Consider the following 17,305-nt stretch of genomic DNA (forward strand, 5'->3'; position numbering starts at 1 on the left):
GCTGTGTCACATCTACAATGTAGGCCCTGATCAAGCAAGCTGGTTCATGGCTGTGAACATCATTGAAGTCAATAGTTTTCAGTGTTTGGCCCAGGTGGTTCAGCTTGCAGGACCAAGGCTTCAAATTGTAAGTTCTTCAGGGCAGGGCAGGGACTATGTCTTCTGGAAACACCTACCACACTTTTGGGTAGCATAAAATAATAAATAGTTAGATACAGGAGGTACATAGTGGTCCAGATTCTCAGGCGGCACAGAGGGAGCGGAAACCTCTCCTAAGTCCCCAGCTGGGGATACTTCCAGTGAAGGGGAGTCCCTGACAGGCCTGGAGCCAGCTCCCGCAACTATCTCCCTCTGGCCCAGCGCGTATTGAGGATGTGGAGGTGTGTGTCTGGGAGGCGCAGGCAGAGTGCGTGGTTGGAGCACTGAGCACTCTGGCAAGCCCCATCTAGCACATGGTAGCGAGGTGACCATTGCCAGGTGGCATGGTTTATAGCAGGCTATGTGAAACTGCTTCAGGGCCAGGGCAGAATGAGGGCGGAGAAAGTGGCTCCCTGCCAGGCCCCTGCCCCCACTCTGCTATGTCCAGTGTTAGCTACATGCAGCAGAGATCTGGTCCAGCATGTTGAGTGCTTTTCTGCTAATGACAGTGGGGATTTTATCACAGTGTTGTTCCATGATGCTCACGCGCAGCGCACACACTCTGTGCACTCTGACAGGCATCTGTACACACATGCGCAAGGACATCCACGCTCCCTCTTTGCTCCTGGTTTTCTTCTTTGTTAGCGGCTGCTGCCACCCATTCCTGTTTTCCTGCCCTCTTGCACAGTCTCTCCTCGACCAAATGCTGAACAGCAGCTCCTCCAAACAGCCCCCGGAGCAGCTGTGGCAGAGGTGGCGGTGACCTGCAGTTGTTCCTATATTGCTTAGAACGTTAAACATGAGGCTGTTAACTTTTTTACAGAGAGGGAGGGAGACGGCCAGAGAGAGAAAAAGAAACATGGGTTAACAGGAAATAGGGACAGGAGCCATGGATTTTATTCAATGTGTTTGATTTATAGAATATGTCCCACTGGGCTTCCTGCAAGGTGAGAGCATTAATCATAAATCTGCATTAGATCTGAAACTCAAGGCACAGATACTGTATTGTATCTTCCCTACAGAGCCAGCACTCTCTACTCAGCATAACTGGAAGGTTGGAGTTATAGACCCGATTTAAAAAAAAAAAAACTTTAAAATGTGCTAACCCCTCCTCCCGACCCTGAAATGGGCAAGTTATGAAAAGGAAAGGTCAGCCATGCACCCGCCCAAGACACAATACTCAGGGTAAGAACCAAGCTAGGAAAGGAAAGGGTTAGTCATTTAAACAGCCTTGTTAAACAAGACCTAATTAATGCTAATCTTTCCCTTTCCCCCACCCCAAATTAGCACATCCATAGTGGAGTGTGCAGGGAGAAGACTTTGCAGAGAAGAGCAGGGGAGAGGTCAGACTAGCATTAATTGTTTGTTATTTAGCGGGGCCATTTCAAGTGACCTCATTCATTGAGCTTTCACTGAGTCTTGTTTTAAAATCCAAGATGGCGACATGGTGAAAAAGCTCTCCATAAGTCACTCTTTACCTCAGGAGTGTTTGCTGTTCTCTGGCTCTTTATCAAACATTTGTCTGATATGGAGGTAGACACTGAAGTTCCGGTACAGTCCATTCCAGAGACAGAGTGAATCCAACTGGCTCCTGAGCTGCTCCACGTCTACAAAAATCTGAACAGTGTGGGGAGGAATTAAGAACTAAAGCAACAGAAATTGACGTAAAAAGCCAGAAGAAAGCAACTATGACAAGTGTGTTCTCCCCTGGGTTTCCAGTCTCCTGCTTTGAGAATTCAGCTCTCACCTTCTGAGACAAAGAAACCTGCAGGCCTGTTTCAAGGTAGCTCTTTTACAGGGGTCATTCCTTGCCTCCTGGCTGACTTTTTCCTCTCCCAGAAAAGCTGTTTGTAAATGAGCTGTTTGTTTAATATAGGCTTAAGAGCCTGACTGTGGAACTATTAGGCTATGTCCTCATTGTAAAAAGAGAGAGCCAGCTATCTTGATGTAAAACCCTAGTGGGGGCAAGGCACAGGTAGTTTTAACTCAATGTAGCTAGTTAATCCCAGGTGGCTGAATTCAACTACTGCTATTGAGCTATACTGATTTACACCAACTGAGACTCTATCCCTTTATCTCCTTCTCCTACCTAGTGATTTAGAATGTGTCTTTCCCCTTTAAATAGAAAGATCTACAGAAAAGAGGGAGTTTTTTTAGGGATTGGGGATTGCTAGAAATGCAAACACTCCCTTGCTTCCTGCCAATGCTAAAAGACACCTCCAACATGGGGGCATTTCCTCACTGAGGACGTATTTTTGTGTTCATTTCTCATGAGGCTGCTGTGAAATGCATTGAAGATGAGACAGCTGAGGCAATAGCTTCCTCTGGAGAAGAGCCTGAAGCAGACCATTTTAATCACTGTGCACGTTGTAGACTCGTGTTGTATAATCCAGTTAAATTTGTAATCGAAAATAGCGCCAGGCCAGATTGCACCTGTAGGACCCAGGAGTGGAATTCCCCCTCCCTGCATAAAAGGTGGGGACCAGTTGTTTCCAGGGCCCCCGATAAGGAGTAAGGAGGGTTGAGGTGGGATAAATGGGATGGGTTTGGTGAGGGAAGCACACTGGCACCTACTAACCCCATGGGACACTTAAGACTTGAATCTGTGGCAGTGCAACTGCCAGGTTGCCTGGGGCCCATAGCTGGTACTGAGGCACAAAGACCCTGTACCCCCAGCAGATCCCTGAGATCTTTGTGGATCTCGGGGGATCTGCAGTGTTTGGGTGCTGGACTCCCAGGGAGGATTTCTGTGGAAGCTCTGTGAGGTGAACATCAATGAGTTTCCTGGCCCCATCTGGATATTTCCATGTAGGGTTGTGAACTAAACCATTGTTGTTTCCTTTTGTTCTCCTCAGCAGGGTGAATGAAGCTCCATGTGGTTCGGGCTTGTTAGTCCATTCCTCAGTGTATATCTTACAAGAGAATGAAACTGAGTAATTTCAGTCACTGGCCTATATTTCAGCTGCCTCTGTGGGCACAGTTGAAGGGTTGAGGAGCCCACAAAGAGTGACTTGAGGCTCCCTCCCCCTGGAGGTGGTTCTAAACCAGTCCTGGCCCTAGCATAGTTTAGAGCAGCCTCAGGACTCTTTTAAAGTATGTTGGTTGTGTGTATCCTGCAGGAACCAGTATGGCAGCTGAGAATAGCCAGAGTGCTGTCGCACTTCAGTCACAACTCCAAGCCTGCTAAGGCAGGGACCACAGTGTGGGTGGCATAGGAGCTAATTAAACAGCTCTATGTCACTTGTGGACTCCCCCATGTCGAAAAATCCCCAGCTAGGGAAATCTGCGGGCTTTCCAGTCCTTTGCGGTCCAAAGCATTACAGAGGAGTTGGATCAAGGAAGAGACTGTAACCTCTATGTTTTGTGTTCCCTTAGTCTAGTTTGTAATTGAAAATAACAATTATTTTTCTCTTTTGTGTTGACATACCAAAAAAATGGTATATGGATTTTGATCTCTTTATAAATACGCTCTGTGTATGTCTAAGAAACCCACACTGTAATGCCAAATAATGTTCTGCTAGCACTTTATTTATTACTGTATTACAGTAGTGTCTAGAGGCCCTAACAGAAATGGTGGCTCCATTTTGCTGGCACTGTACAAACACAGTAAATCCCTCTGCCAAAGACCTTACAGTCTAGACAGATGGGAGAAGGAGTGAGAGAAAGGGAGATTTGTTTTTAATGTTTACTAGTCGATTTTTAAATTGGTACTAGGTAGGGTTGCCAACATTCTAATTGCACAAAACTGAACACCCTTGCCCCACTCCTGCCCCCCCCCTTCTCCGAGGCCCCGACCCACTCACTCCATCCCCCCTCCCTCCGTTGCTCACTCTCCCCCACCCTCACTCACTGACTCATTTTCACCAGGCTGGGGCAGGGGGTTGGGGTGCAGGAGAGGATGAGGGCTCCAACTGGGGGTGCAGGCTCTGGGGTGGGGCCATAAATGAGGGGTTCAGGGTGCGGGAGGGGGCTCCAGGCTGGGGCAGGGGGTGGGCGTGCAGAGGGGGCATGAGAGCTCCGGCTGAAGGTGCGGGCTCTGGGGTGGAGCTGGGGATGAGTGGTTTGGAGTACAGGAGGGGGCTGTGGGCTGGGGCCAAGAGATTTGGGGTTGGGGGGGACTCAGGGCTGGAGCAGGGGGTTGGGGTGCAGGAGAGGGTTCGGGGTGCGGGCTCCAGGCGGCGCTTACCTTACCAGGCTTTCACATTATTCAGAGGAAGGAAGAAGCGTTAGTGCTCAAACCATGACCCACTTTCATACTCACAAACACGCTGCCTGGGCTGGCCAGGCCCGGGGGTAGGAGAGACAGAGAGAGAGAGAGGTGGACGGGAGGTTATCCTGTGCACAGGTTGTCCAGAGATATGCCGCAAAAATCTCCAACTTGCTTCCGCCCTTGGGAGGGTTTTTTTTTACCTCCCTGGGGTCTCTTGGGGCGTCCCTTTCAGAGTCCTTTGCTAGGTATTCCAGTCCAAGCTGGCTGCCAGTGGTTTCTTCAGCGTCCCCAGACCACACCGGCTCCAGGGTCACAAAGGCAGACTGTTGGGTCTCACTGGGCAGCCAGCCTTCGCAAATGTAATCTCAGTCCTGCAACTTGTTTTGCCTTTGTTTTGCCTCTGTCTATATTTTTCACAGCCAGCTGGGGCTGAAATCAGGTTTTGTTTTTTTTTGTTTGCTTGGCATGGTCTGTGTTGATTCTTGACCTTGAACACAGAGCAGCTTTCTTTTGATCTCTAGGCCAAGCTGACTTTTCAAATTAACCTGTTCCTTTCCCTCCTCGCTTTCAGCCTTAACTAATTGGGGGTATAAAGGAGCAGAGGGAATTGCTCGGGTAGGGAGGCATCCAGATGTTTTGCATTTAGTTTTCAAACCCTGTACTTGAGTTTTTAAATTTTTCCTGGGAGTCCTTCAGATGCTGCACTCAGACTCATGGCGTCTCTTTGTGGCTTCCTCCCACCAATAAACAAATTGCTCCCACTGTATGTCAGAGGCTTTTGGTGATGTAAGGGTTCCTCTGAGATATATGATTTTATCTAGATTGAAGGTACCTTCTAGTGGGAATTATTTAGATGGATTATCACGTGTATAAAAACTCCAATTTTCTAAATACCTGCAGGTCCTAGGACCATAACGCACATACATGTAGTATGCAGGGGTACCCTTCAGTGTTGCGGGGGAGTTCTTAGACTGTCCCCCACCCATTTTGCAATCACACAGGGGAGTGCCCTGGCCGCTCAATGGCTCATATGGGACCGCTGTCCATTCAGTGGCTCGTAAAGTAGGGAAGCCGTTCACTCACTCACGCCTCAGGAAAGGGTCCGCTGGGTCACAGGTTCCAGCGACTAGCGGCTTAAGTCTGGACCTGCTCAGTGACTCATAAGTAAGGACAAATTCTCCGCTGGGTCACAAGGTTCGGCTGACCTCCCCCTTGCTTTCAGAACTCCCACGTGGCGTAGCCCTGGGGCGGCTGGAGTCAGCTTACATCTTAGACCTGGTCAGCGGCTCATACCCCTCATTCATTCATTCATTCATTCTCTCACACACACACACACATTCCCCATACCTAGATGCATCTCATTTAACAATAACCTTAATTCTTTATGTCCAGACTTAATACAACCTTTCTCTTATTTGAGACGGCAAAAAACCCCTCCGCACCGATGCATTAACCTTACTTGAGGGCGGCAAACTATTCCTCAGAACCGCATGAACTAACCTTACTTGAGGGCAGCAAAAAATTCCTCAGAACCGCATTGCATCTGATCTTGTTGCTTAATCAATAAGTTCGCATGGCGTAAGCCCCAAAGTGACAGGTGGCCCCACAGGCAGTCCTCCTCCGATACCCCAATAGAGATTTCAAAAGGTCTCTTATCTCTGTTGTGATGTCATGGAGTTTGAAGGGGAATGGTCCGCAGTAGTTGTTGCTGTCTCAGCCGGGCGTTGCCATCTGAGTCACGGCACCAAATTGTGGAAGAAAAATGCAGTTTTCACTCTTAGGTTGTTTGCAACAAGTTATTCACAGACAGTTTATTCTCAAGCAATTGCAAGGGGGAGAGTGCACATGGACAGGGATTCCCCCTTCCTAGGCAGGTCTCTGCCAGATAAATAATTAAGGCAAGCATTTATACCTTTTCATAGAATATCAGGGTTGGAAGGGACCTCAGGAGATCATCTAGTCCAACCCCCAGTTTTTGCCCCAGATCCCTAAATGGCCCTCTCAAGGATTGAGCTCACAAGCCTAGGTTTAGCAGGCTAATGCTCAAACCTCTGAGCTATCCCTCCCTCCATTGTTGCATACAATAGTGATCAACAGACGTGTCTTGTTTATACATATTCCTTCCTGATATCTTACTTTTCTAAGCAGTTCCTCTATAGTCTGCATTCCATTCTTATCTAACACAAGGTCAAAACAGCATCTCTTACAGTTTTCCCACTCACCCAGGCCCTGCCTTAAAGTCTTGCACTATTAGAGTTAGAGTTAGCCTGACTCTTGCTCTGTTCCTAAGAAAACTAAAATGTCTGCATTCAAATTCCCTTTATTCCTTTTTCCACTTCCACAAAACCTCCTGGCCACGACTGTGAGGAGGAGGAGGATGAGCCCTCACCGCCGGCCCTGGTGGAGGCCACCCTGCTGCTGAATGGCTCCAGCAGCTGAGGGAACCTTGTGCAGCCCCACTGTCACAGGAGTAAGTGAGCAGGGCTGCAGAGAGTTCCCTATGCTACCACCGGGCCAGTGATACCAGATCTCTACAAGGGGGCGGGGGAATGCAATCTGGCAGGGCAGAGCAGAGACCCTTAGCCAGGACTGCGAGGAGGAGGCCCTTTCTGCAGAGGAAGCCACCCCATTGCTGAATGGCTGAATAGATCCTGCCCTCTCGATGATCCGAACTCCCAATTACCCAAATAAAATCCATGTCCCCTGTGCTATTTGGATAATCGGGAGTATACTGTAAGCCTAAAACAAAGTGCATGAATGCCAACATTCCTCCTCCGAAGAATGAGCTTTTGGCAACAAAACCAAATCTTATTTCTTTCCTTAGAATCAGAAAATGGAAATGGTCAGAAAATGACATCGGTGCAGTAGTGTGGAATGGTCATAACACGCTATAGACTTAGGACAAGATGATGGGGGAAAGAAAAGTTATGGCCAGGTCACACAGTGAATGAAAAATGCCTGCCAATAAGCTTGGTTTTGCTAGATTTTCTCTACAGTCAAACAAGCCTGGGATGGTAGCTCTTCGATTCATAGTCAACTAAACTATTTTATAAGTCTTACAAGTCAGCCTATAATGTCACCGGCAAACTAACATCTTTCCCAGTAAAAATGGTGTAATTAAGATTTATTCAATCCATCACAGAATGTCACTGAGGCAATTTGCCCAGTACTGTCCAGAGATGTAAAGACACTGGACTGAAGATCTGGGTTCAGTTCCAGGTCACTGACTTCCTGTGTGATCTCGGGCAAATCAGTCTCTTTGTGCTGCAGTGCCCTGTCTGTAAAAAGGGGCTAACAGCGTCTCCTTTCTCTCACCCTTTGTTTAGACTCTAAACTCTTCAGCCCAATGACTGTCTCTTAGTATATGTTTGTACAGTGCCTTGCACAATGAGACCCAAATCTAGCTGGTACAGTAATAACAATAAGTATTTTCTCCCTTTTTGGCTGCAGCACATAAACAGGGATCTATAACAATGAAATTAATGTCTCAGCACTGTGATTTTTACATGAATTGCTGTAACTGTATCCCTAATCTACCAAGGCAGTGCTGACCCATTGAAGTTGCCCAGGTGTAACAGAGGATAGAATTTGGCCCAAGCACTGTTCGGACTGAATTTATAAAAGGACATTGCAATTCTCCTGTCTCCCCTTTTTACTTGCTTGTCACACTCCTACCCCTGACTCACGCTGCTCCACCCTAAAGAAGCAGGAAAGTGGCTGCTTGCAGAAAACATGGGCTCTGATCTTCAACCACTTATGCACTCATATAAAGTTACTCACATGTGTAGTGAATGACTGGAGTCCTGGTGCATAACTAGCTGCTTTCGTTCAGGAAGCTGAGGCATATGCTCCTATGAAGCATAAGCAAGGGTGAACTTTCCGTAAGCCAGGCTGCTTTGTGGTCTCCAGACTAGCACTGTGTCACACATCCAACGGTCACATGAAGCCCTGTTTCAGAGTCAACGTGACTTTCTGTAGCACTAATTCCTGTCACATTTTATTCATTAAGCTGTTTTATGTGTTCTTTCCATTGGGCACATACACATACTTAAAACCCCACATGCATACACTATTCAAATCCTCATCATGCTAAAGAGACACCGAAAAGATCGCCTACCCCAGCTAAACAAGCCCATCCAAACGAAACCCCTCCTTTCTAAACCCACCTGCTCGGATCAACCTTGCAGCGTGCCACAGAGTACAACAGCCTGGTTTTGTCAGACAAAGTGGAAGAGCTAATTACTGAGTCAAGGGCCCTCCACTGAGACCTCCAGCTCACAGTCCTCATGGATACCTCTTGGAGCTCTAAGCTCGAGCATCCCCATAGATACCAACTGTTGGGTACTTAAGGCACTAAAGGCCAAATCCTCAGCCCAGTGCCTAACCCAAGGAACTGGGCTGGATAATGGGCTGATGCGTGGGGGTGGGGAAACCTTTCTCTCCATGTCATGAAGTCTGCTTTAGCTCCCCTTTCACCCACATCCTTCACAGAAGCAAGCACAAGAGGATCTGTACTGTGGGGGATTCCCTGGTTTGGCCCTGATGCCAAACATCCTCCAGTCTGCCCCTCCATGGTGCAGAACACAGATCCCATGCAGGGGACTGTGCAGCAAACATGGTGTGCACCGCGTAACTTGACCCCTCAAATTCTTTTCCTCCTGGTGCCACCAAGCTATGCTGGCAGGGGACCTTACACAGCCATGGAGGAGGTGGCTGGAATTTCCCCAGAGAGAAATGTGACAGCATCTAGACACCTAGGACATCAACCACAAAATGTTTCCAAGAAGAACATGGACACTTTGAATTGCATCTGGAAATGAACAGGAAGCTAAGTATTGTTAGTTATTGTTACTGTCATTTCTTAATACCCGCACTGTTTAAAATATTCATACTTTGCTCTGCTCTGTGGTCCAGCTGAGGACTCCCAATGTGCTTTATAAATAGTAGTGAATTAAGCCTCACAGCAGCCTGGTGAAGTGGGGTGGTATTTTGCAGAGACAGAGAGTGGGTAGTGACTTGCCCAATACATGTTCTTTGTGTGTCATGTCCTCTAGGCGGACTCTGCTTGGTTTTTTAAGCTTGATTCATGCTGTGACGAAATGGCAAATGGACCTCAACAACCACAAGTGTACAGCTCCTGCCCAGGGTGGTTACATTTCCTGTGCAGCCTGAAGGCATGTCACTCTCATTTTCAGTAGGGTAAACAAAACCCTTTAAAAGCTCTCTTGCTTTAAAGTGTTTCTTAGACGTTTGTGCAAGGGGCCTGTCTAAGAAGTTTAAAAGAGGAAGCAGGAGGGTGGGTAAAGAAGAGAGGGGAAAGGAACATGGGATAAAATCCAAAGGCAGGGACCACTGGGACACACATTTATTGTCTTTATTTATATGACACAGGGCATGTCTTCACTGCAAAGTCAGCCTAGGCTCTTACTTGGGTTGCCTCTATTCCCCTCCCATCCACGCATCAAACCCTCTCAACTAAGTTTGGTGCTGCTTTATACCCAAGCTACCTGGCACAGGGTGGGGCCTGGTTCAGAGCTTGGGTGCTGCTTTTACTTGGGCTGGTAACCTGTCCACTATGCAATGAAGATACAGGCTGAATCTCTTGAGTGCTGCTGATAGCCCTCCAGTGCCTTCCCACAATTCCCTCACGTGTCCAGTAGGACAGGCAAGTTCTCCCACAATTCACTGGGAAAAGTCATAGAGCCATGGGATATGCCCCAGAGCTCCTAATGACACATGCAGGGGGGTGCAGCACCAGGGAAGAAGATACAGTAACTCAGATAGGGCTTTGCAGTGTGGCTGCTCATAGCCAACCCAGGCTAACCAGGGTGCTTAGATCTGGGTGCCGATACCCAGGCTAATTCTGCAGTGAAGACCCACCCTGAGAACCAGCACAAAAGGTGTGACACAGCCTGACAAAACCAGGAAATTCTAAGTCCAGGCTGAGATTTTGTCTTTTTAACTTTTGCCAGGGACATAGCGGTAGGGGAGTTGTGTGGGAACAAACGGAGAAACTAGAGGCCCAACTGCCTGACTTACAGAGAAAGTCTGGGCCCTTGCTTTATGTCACCACTTCAGCTTGTTCGTATTTTTTCCTTTTAAGGAGTTAATAATATATATGTAAAAATCTATAGTATATTTGAGCAAACAAATCTCTCCAAGAAGAATATAAACAGGGCATTTATTCAACACAGCCCAGTTTCTCAGGTAAATCTCTGATCTAAACACAAAAAAAGAACAGAAGACATTTCCCCCAGTCTAAGAGTAGCTGTTCTAGTCTCCCAGTTGAATATTGGACATTAACACACAATTATTACATACATTATTAGGCTCCTTCTTATAATTGTAACCCCCTCCCCCATTGTAAGCGATATCAGAAATCCCAGTGCTTTGTATGTGGCAATGCTAAACTGTGGCCAGAGACAAAGAGAATTATCTAGAGGACAAATGAAGGATGTTCCTGAAAATGTGCTCTCTTCCTCCTCCTACCTTTGACACAGATCCTGCAGTCCTAACGTAGGCAAATTGCCATTGTAAAGATTTGTCTGCATTAGCACTGCAGGATCGGGCTCTTTGTGCTTTAGATGGCTGCCTTTGAAATGTCTCTTTGCACTCTGTTCTCCCTTGAACATTTCCTTTTATCAGAGCTTCCCTTGCTCTATAGCCTGGACTCAAAAACGCAGCAATTCTTATATTTAGGCAATCTCCTACAGCTTGTTTGGCTTTTCCTAAAAGAGGAGGTTGCTCACAAAATGCTGTTTAATCTTCTTGCCCTTTTATATTTCACAGCAAAAAAGAGCTAATAATGTTATAGCTTCAAATTGGCCCTTCGTCATTGGAGTGATATTTTTCCACTCTTATCTTCGCTTAGAGCAACGACTAACAGAACTGTCGGCTTTTGATCAGTGCAGAAATCACATATGTTTTGGAAAGAGAAAATTGATCATTGTTGGCTAACCCTAATAGCTTAGTAATTAGGTACTTTGCATTGCCATGGAGAGAAGGATAGAGCCTACAACATGGGGCCTGTGGGGCTCGGGGAAGAGATGAAAGTGGGCGAAATGGAGGATTAGCAGTGCTGCATAAGGAATTCTTAGGTGCTCCTAATGGAGCAAGCAGTGGACTGTAACTCAGGAAGCCTAGGTTCTATTCCTGGCTCCACCGCTCACCTGCAGGGTGACCTTGGGCAAGTCACTTCATTGCTCTGTGCTTCAGTTTCCCCATCTGTAAAATGGGAATAATTTGCAAAGTACTATGAGATCTACTGATGATAAGAGCTAGGTATTATTATCTGAAATTTAGTATCTTCCTTGTTATTACATGGATCTTAAAACAATGAGCCTTATGTACTCATTGTACACACCTTTCTGCACACAGCAAAAAGCACTGGTAAATATAAAAAGCCACTTAAATCAGGCTTAGTACAGCTCCGTCTAACTTGGCTGGAGAGAGTCTTCATTTTGGGCAGCTGGTGGAGCTGCTGCCTAGAAACCACAAGAGTTTCAGCTAGGGTAATGTGCAGGATGAGCGCACACACAGCCATTCAATGGGGGAGCGGTTTCTAACCGAACAGATCTGCTCAAGTGTTGATTTACCAGGCAGGGGACCTATCTCACAGCCCCAGCTGATGGCCTTCTCATACAGTTATTGCACCTTTGACTCATTCTTAGATTCGTTTATGTCACATGAAAAATTATTTTTCAGCTCACTCTTCTAGAATTACAAACACTGGTGCTTGTACTGGTAATTGTGCTGTTTTTGACTCTGTGGTACTGGGGGATGTTGGATAAGATTTTGCTGTGTGCTAATGGGAAGTGTTCACTGTGACCCTTAGAGCCCTTCAATGCCAACTGGCAAAGGATCCCGTGTTCTGTTACAGCCACTCCTATGCGGTCTGACAAACTCACTACACCTAACACACGGGATTCACAGTATTTACCCATACAGGGTCATGTGGGGTGTCGGATGAAAGCTGATGTCATACTGATCCTCATCATCACTGTGTGATGTATGTATGGGTGATATTTAAGAAGTTGTAGGTATGTACTAAAAATATATTTTAGGGTCTGTGTCCCTGGCAGGGTTGACCAACGAGGTTTTCATAGACAAAGGAATGCTGATTTATCTATGTTCGTTGTAAATTAACATTGTAAGCCAATATACTGCAAACCCATTTACGTAGGGAACCAATAGGGGGATGTGAACTGAACAGGGGAAAGCACAGCGGAGTCTGTACCCGAGAGGTCAGCCTGATTGGGGAACAAAGACAATGGATTTGGGGAAGTATAAGGAGAAGCAAAAGGACATTTTTATTTAAGCTCAGCACCAATGTGGACACAAGAACAAATGGATATAAACTGGTCATTGGGAAGTTTAGACTTGAAATTAGACGAAGGTTTCTAACCATCAGAGGACTGAAGTTTTGGAATAGCCTTCCAAGGGAAGCAGTGGAGGCAAAAGACCTATCTGGCTTTAAGATTAAACTCTATAAGTTTATGGAGGAGATGGTATGATGGGATAACATGATTCTGGTAATTAATTGATCTTTAAATATTCATGGTAAATAGGCCCAATGGCCTGTGATGGGATATTAGATGGGGTGGGATCTGAGTTACTACAGAAAATTCTTTCCTGGGTATGGTGAATTCTTTCCTGGGGCTGGTGAATCTTGCCCATATGCTCAGGGTTTAGCTGATAGCCATATTTGGGGTCGGGAAGGAATTTTCCTCCAGGGCAGATTGGAAGAGGCCCTGGAGGTTTTTCACCTTCCTCTGTAGCATGGGTCACTTGCTGGAGGATTCTCTGCTCCTTGAAGTCTTTAAACCACGATTTGAGGACTTCAATAGCTCAGACATAGGTGAGGTTTATCGCAGGAGTGGGTGGGTGAGATTCTGTGTCCTGCGTTGTGCAGGAGGTCGGACTAGATGATCATAATGGTCCCTTCTGACCTTAGTATCTATGAATCTATTTTGGTGTCACTGAGGAACACCTGTGGCAGGGTATGTGTGGGGGTGTTATTTGTGAATGTTCTGGACGCTGGACTGAAAACCAGCAAGCTCTACAGAAAAGGTTTAGGTGAGATAAAACTGCTTTAGATATGGATTGTAGCCTGTTAAGTTTTGATCTCTAGGAAGGATGTTATACTTTGTTTTATTTGTAACCTGCTGTTCTTTTTACTCTTGCTCACTATCTCTTAAATCTTAACCTTTGTTAATAAACATGCACTGTATTTGTTTTCACTATAAATAGATTACAGTGCTGGGTTGTTACACTGGAGCTGACAGTTGACTCAAACAAGCTGGTGTGTGTATACTGTATTCCCTTGGGAGCAGCGAACCTGGTAATTACTGTGAGGGCCCAGTGACTGGGGCTGGACGCTTCAGAGGAACACTCTTCAAGAGGGCTCAGGGTGCACCTGTTGCTAACCTGCAAAGCAAAGTGGAACAGGTAGAGTCCTGAAGAGAGTGCTTGAAAGGCTGGTGCTGTACAGGTGCTGGCACCCAGCTCCCACAAGAAAGACTCCCCCACACTGGAGGCAGGGGGGTAACTCTCAGTCCTGGGCATCCCAAGGAAGTGTCACACCCACATTTATGTGATACCTGGGAATTTATTAGACTAGCTCTTAGTAAAACCTTTACTGGCATTGTTGTCTTTGCTCTTTACACAACATAGTGAATATGAGGAAACTACAGGAACACAGTTCCAAATAACTGTGTTTACTAACTATATACAAACACACAAGGCCTAGCTATGTAGGCATACTGCGGCATGGGTTCTGGTGGCTTCTGCAGTAGAAGATCAGGAGGCCCACTTGAGGGCCTGCAAATTATTTGAAGAGAAACTACCCAATTCCAATCGTCAGGAGGATTATGGTATCCTAGTTGTTCATATAGCATGTGTAAGGCCCTACCAAATTCGTGGCCATGAAAAATGAGTCACAGACTGTGAAATCTGGCCTCCCACTTTGAAATTTGGTCTTTTGTGTCCTTTTACCCTATACTATACAGATTTCACAGGGGAGACCAGCATTTCTCAAATTGGGGGTCCTGACCCAAAAGGGAGTTGCCAGAGGATCGCAAGGTTATTTTAGGGGGGTTGCGGTATTTCCACACTTGCTTCTGCGCTGCCGTCAGAGCTGGGGGGCTGGAGAGCCGCAACTGTTGGCTGGGTGCCCAGCTCTGAAGGCAGCGCCCCGCTGGCAGCAGTGCAGAAGTAAGGGGGCAATACCGCAACCCCCCCTACAATAACCTTGTGACCTCTCCCAGAACTCCTTTGGGCTAGGACCCCTACAATTACAACACCGTGAAATTTTAGATTTAACTAGCTGAAATTATGAAATGTACGATTTTAAAAATCCTATGATCGTGAAATTGACCAAAATGGACCATGAATTTGGTAGAGCCTTAATCATGTGGCGGAAACCAGCATGGTTTGCTAAGAGCCGGCCCCGCTCTATGAAACCCAGCGTTCTTAGGGGGTCTCTTAGCCTAACAGGAGCTTCAACTGTTGCAAAGGGAGAGGGAGCAACTTACTTTAATTTAAGATGAAAAAAGAAACAGTTACAGAGGCCTTCTCTGCTATCTGGTGAATGTGGGGTTAACTCCAGTTCATTTGCCTGTTCCCCTGGTTTAGGTGTTCAGAGGAGGTACTATAGCAGGGGCTTGCAATCTTTTTCTTTCTGAGGCCCCCACAACATGCTATAAAAAGCCCATGGCCCACCTGTGCCCCAACAACTGTTTTTCTGCATATCCAGTAGATTAAAAACGGTATTAAATTGGGAGTTCTACAGTCACACACACACACATAAAATATATAAAAAAAGGATAAGATACATACTAAAATAAAAAAATGAATATTATGCTCGAGTATTAATATGCCCAAGCTGCGCCGCATGGGCCGAAGCCAAAGCCCGAGCCCTGCCACCCGGGGCTGAAGCTGAAGCCTGAGCCTCACTGTGCAGGGCCCCCTGTGGCATGGGGCCCCAGGCAGTTGCCCTGCTTGCTGCCCCCTAACGCCGGCCCTGCTGAAGCCAATAGGTTTCAGCATATCATGCAGAAAAATTAACACACGTTCTGGTAAAAAAAGAAAAGAGAAGAAAAAGCTATGTGTCCAAATAGCATGAGGTGAAATGGCTTTTATTTTTTGCATGCTCTCTGGTTTATTTTGGCAGACCCTTCCTGAAATCCAGTTGAGAACCACAGTTCTATAGGACTGGCTGCTTCAGAGACAAAAGGAGAAAAATGCTTTTGGGAAGGTAAGGCCTCCAGACCCTGAGGTATACCATGAAGTAACAGACTGAATACAAAATGGAAGCCCCTTGTCTTTGTGAGGCATTGCAAGGAGTGGGGTGTGTTTGTAGGGAGGATTTGAGAGCAATTTGTTCCTTTATTTTAAAAGAGTTTAAATCTTTTTGTGTTTTGGTTTTCAGGGCCCCATTATCGGTAGCTGTGAGAGCTGCTTTTGACTGAACAAATGAAAGATCTTGTGAAATTCTTATGCTACATGTGAATTCTGAAGCCAAGGCAAGATGTCCAGAATGTTTCCAAGTGTGACAAATTGCACAAAAACAGTTTTGAGTTTTGCCCCCAAAAGCAAACAGATGCCAGACCGTTCACCCAAAGAACTCTGGGATTTGGTGCTTCACTTTTCCTTTGTCATGCTGCCACTCTCTATAGGGAGCTCCTCTGAATAAGTGATGGTGGGGTTTGTTTGTTTTCTAAGTTACCCGTTTATTCATTTCTTCCTTGACATTTCTCCTAAAGGTCTTCATCTGGCTTTTCCATGGTAACAAACACAGTTTTGCTCTTTTCCCCACTCCCTTTTCCTGTTTCTGCATCTTCCTCAGACTGATTCAATTCAAAGGAGTGCTTTTGTGAACCGAATTCCTCATGCTAGTTGTATCTTTTTGTCTCAGGTCTGCTTCTGAGTCACTGTTACCTCAGCCAGTCATTGCCAATATTGCTATTCCACCCCAAAGGGCCTTTGGATCACAGCAGGAGAGAAAATTGATTCACTGTTTGTTGTCACTGAACACTAGCTTCTTAGTACCTATGGAGGAGAGAGAGGAAACAGCTCATAAATACTGTTCAATAAGCACTTTATTAGAAAGATGAGATCATTATAATCTGTATGATGCTAAATAGATGGCTGCGCAAAACCAGTGATCCCAACAGCCTGCAGGTTTCAATGGAAGTTTCAGGAAATGGGCAGCTGAGAATCCAAACAGAAAACCAATGGGAAGGAATTTTTCCCCCTGGCATTGTATTTGTTGTACACAAAACACAGGTGCACATGGGATCTGATCCAAGATGCATTGTCTTCAATGGGCTTTGGGGCACGCTCATAGCTGGTAATAGTTGTTCTGCTGAGGGAGAAAGTAACCACCTAGAAATCCCTTCAGTTTAAGGCAGGAGGATGCTGGAATGGGGAAGCAGAGAACTAGGAGGACGAGGCCTCCCTTAATCATGTGGCTCATAGGGGATGGATCATCCCTTCTGCTTCTGCTCCAGTTTTTAAAAACCCTACACACATCCTCACTCCTGCAGTAGGAGTGCTCCCAGGGGCTTACCCACTGTCTGTGGATAAGAAAAAGAGCACTCTCCTAGACTTATTGATCAATCATAAGAATCCATCCTGACTGGCTAATGCCTGTTTCCTCTTGCGCAATCCAGCAGTATTTGATGATTAAAACTTAATGACTATTTCCCCTTGTTTTTTCCTACCCCCCCCACCCCCCACTGTTCCTCAGACGTTCTTGTTAAACCCTGGATTTGTGCTGGAAATGGCCCACCTTGATTATCATACACATTGTAAGGAGAGTGATCACTTTAGATAAGCTATTACCAGCAGGAGAGTGGGGTGGGGGGAGAGAAAACCTTTTGAAGTGATAAACACCCATTTTTTCATGGTCTGTGTGTATAAAACATCCTCACTGCATTTTCCACTTTATGCATCCGA

The 17,305-nt window shown here is 46.2% G+C and overlaps 1 long non-coding RNA gene across 1 annotated transcript; it reads left to right on the forward strand.

Moving 5' to 3' along the window:
* The first annotated feature begins 1,777 nt into the window (after nt 1–1,777).
* LOC114022697 lies at nt 1,778–17,166 on the forward strand. Its single transcript, XR_003566689.3, has 4 exons — nt 1,778–1,921; nt 13,598–13,795; nt 15,519–15,602; nt 15,777–17,166. It is a non-coding gene; the product is annotated as an uncharacterized LOC114022697 (long non-coding RNA).
* The last annotated feature ends 139 nt before the right edge of the window (nt 17,167–17,305 follow it).

This window comes from Chelonia mydas, chromosome 2 (genome assembly GCF_015237465.2).
Source record: "Chelonia mydas isolate rCheMyd1 chromosome 2, rCheMyd1.pri.v2, whole genome shotgun sequence".
In the NCBI taxonomy this organism is placed as follows: Eukaryota; Metazoa; Chordata; order Testudines; family Cheloniidae; genus Chelonia; species Chelonia mydas.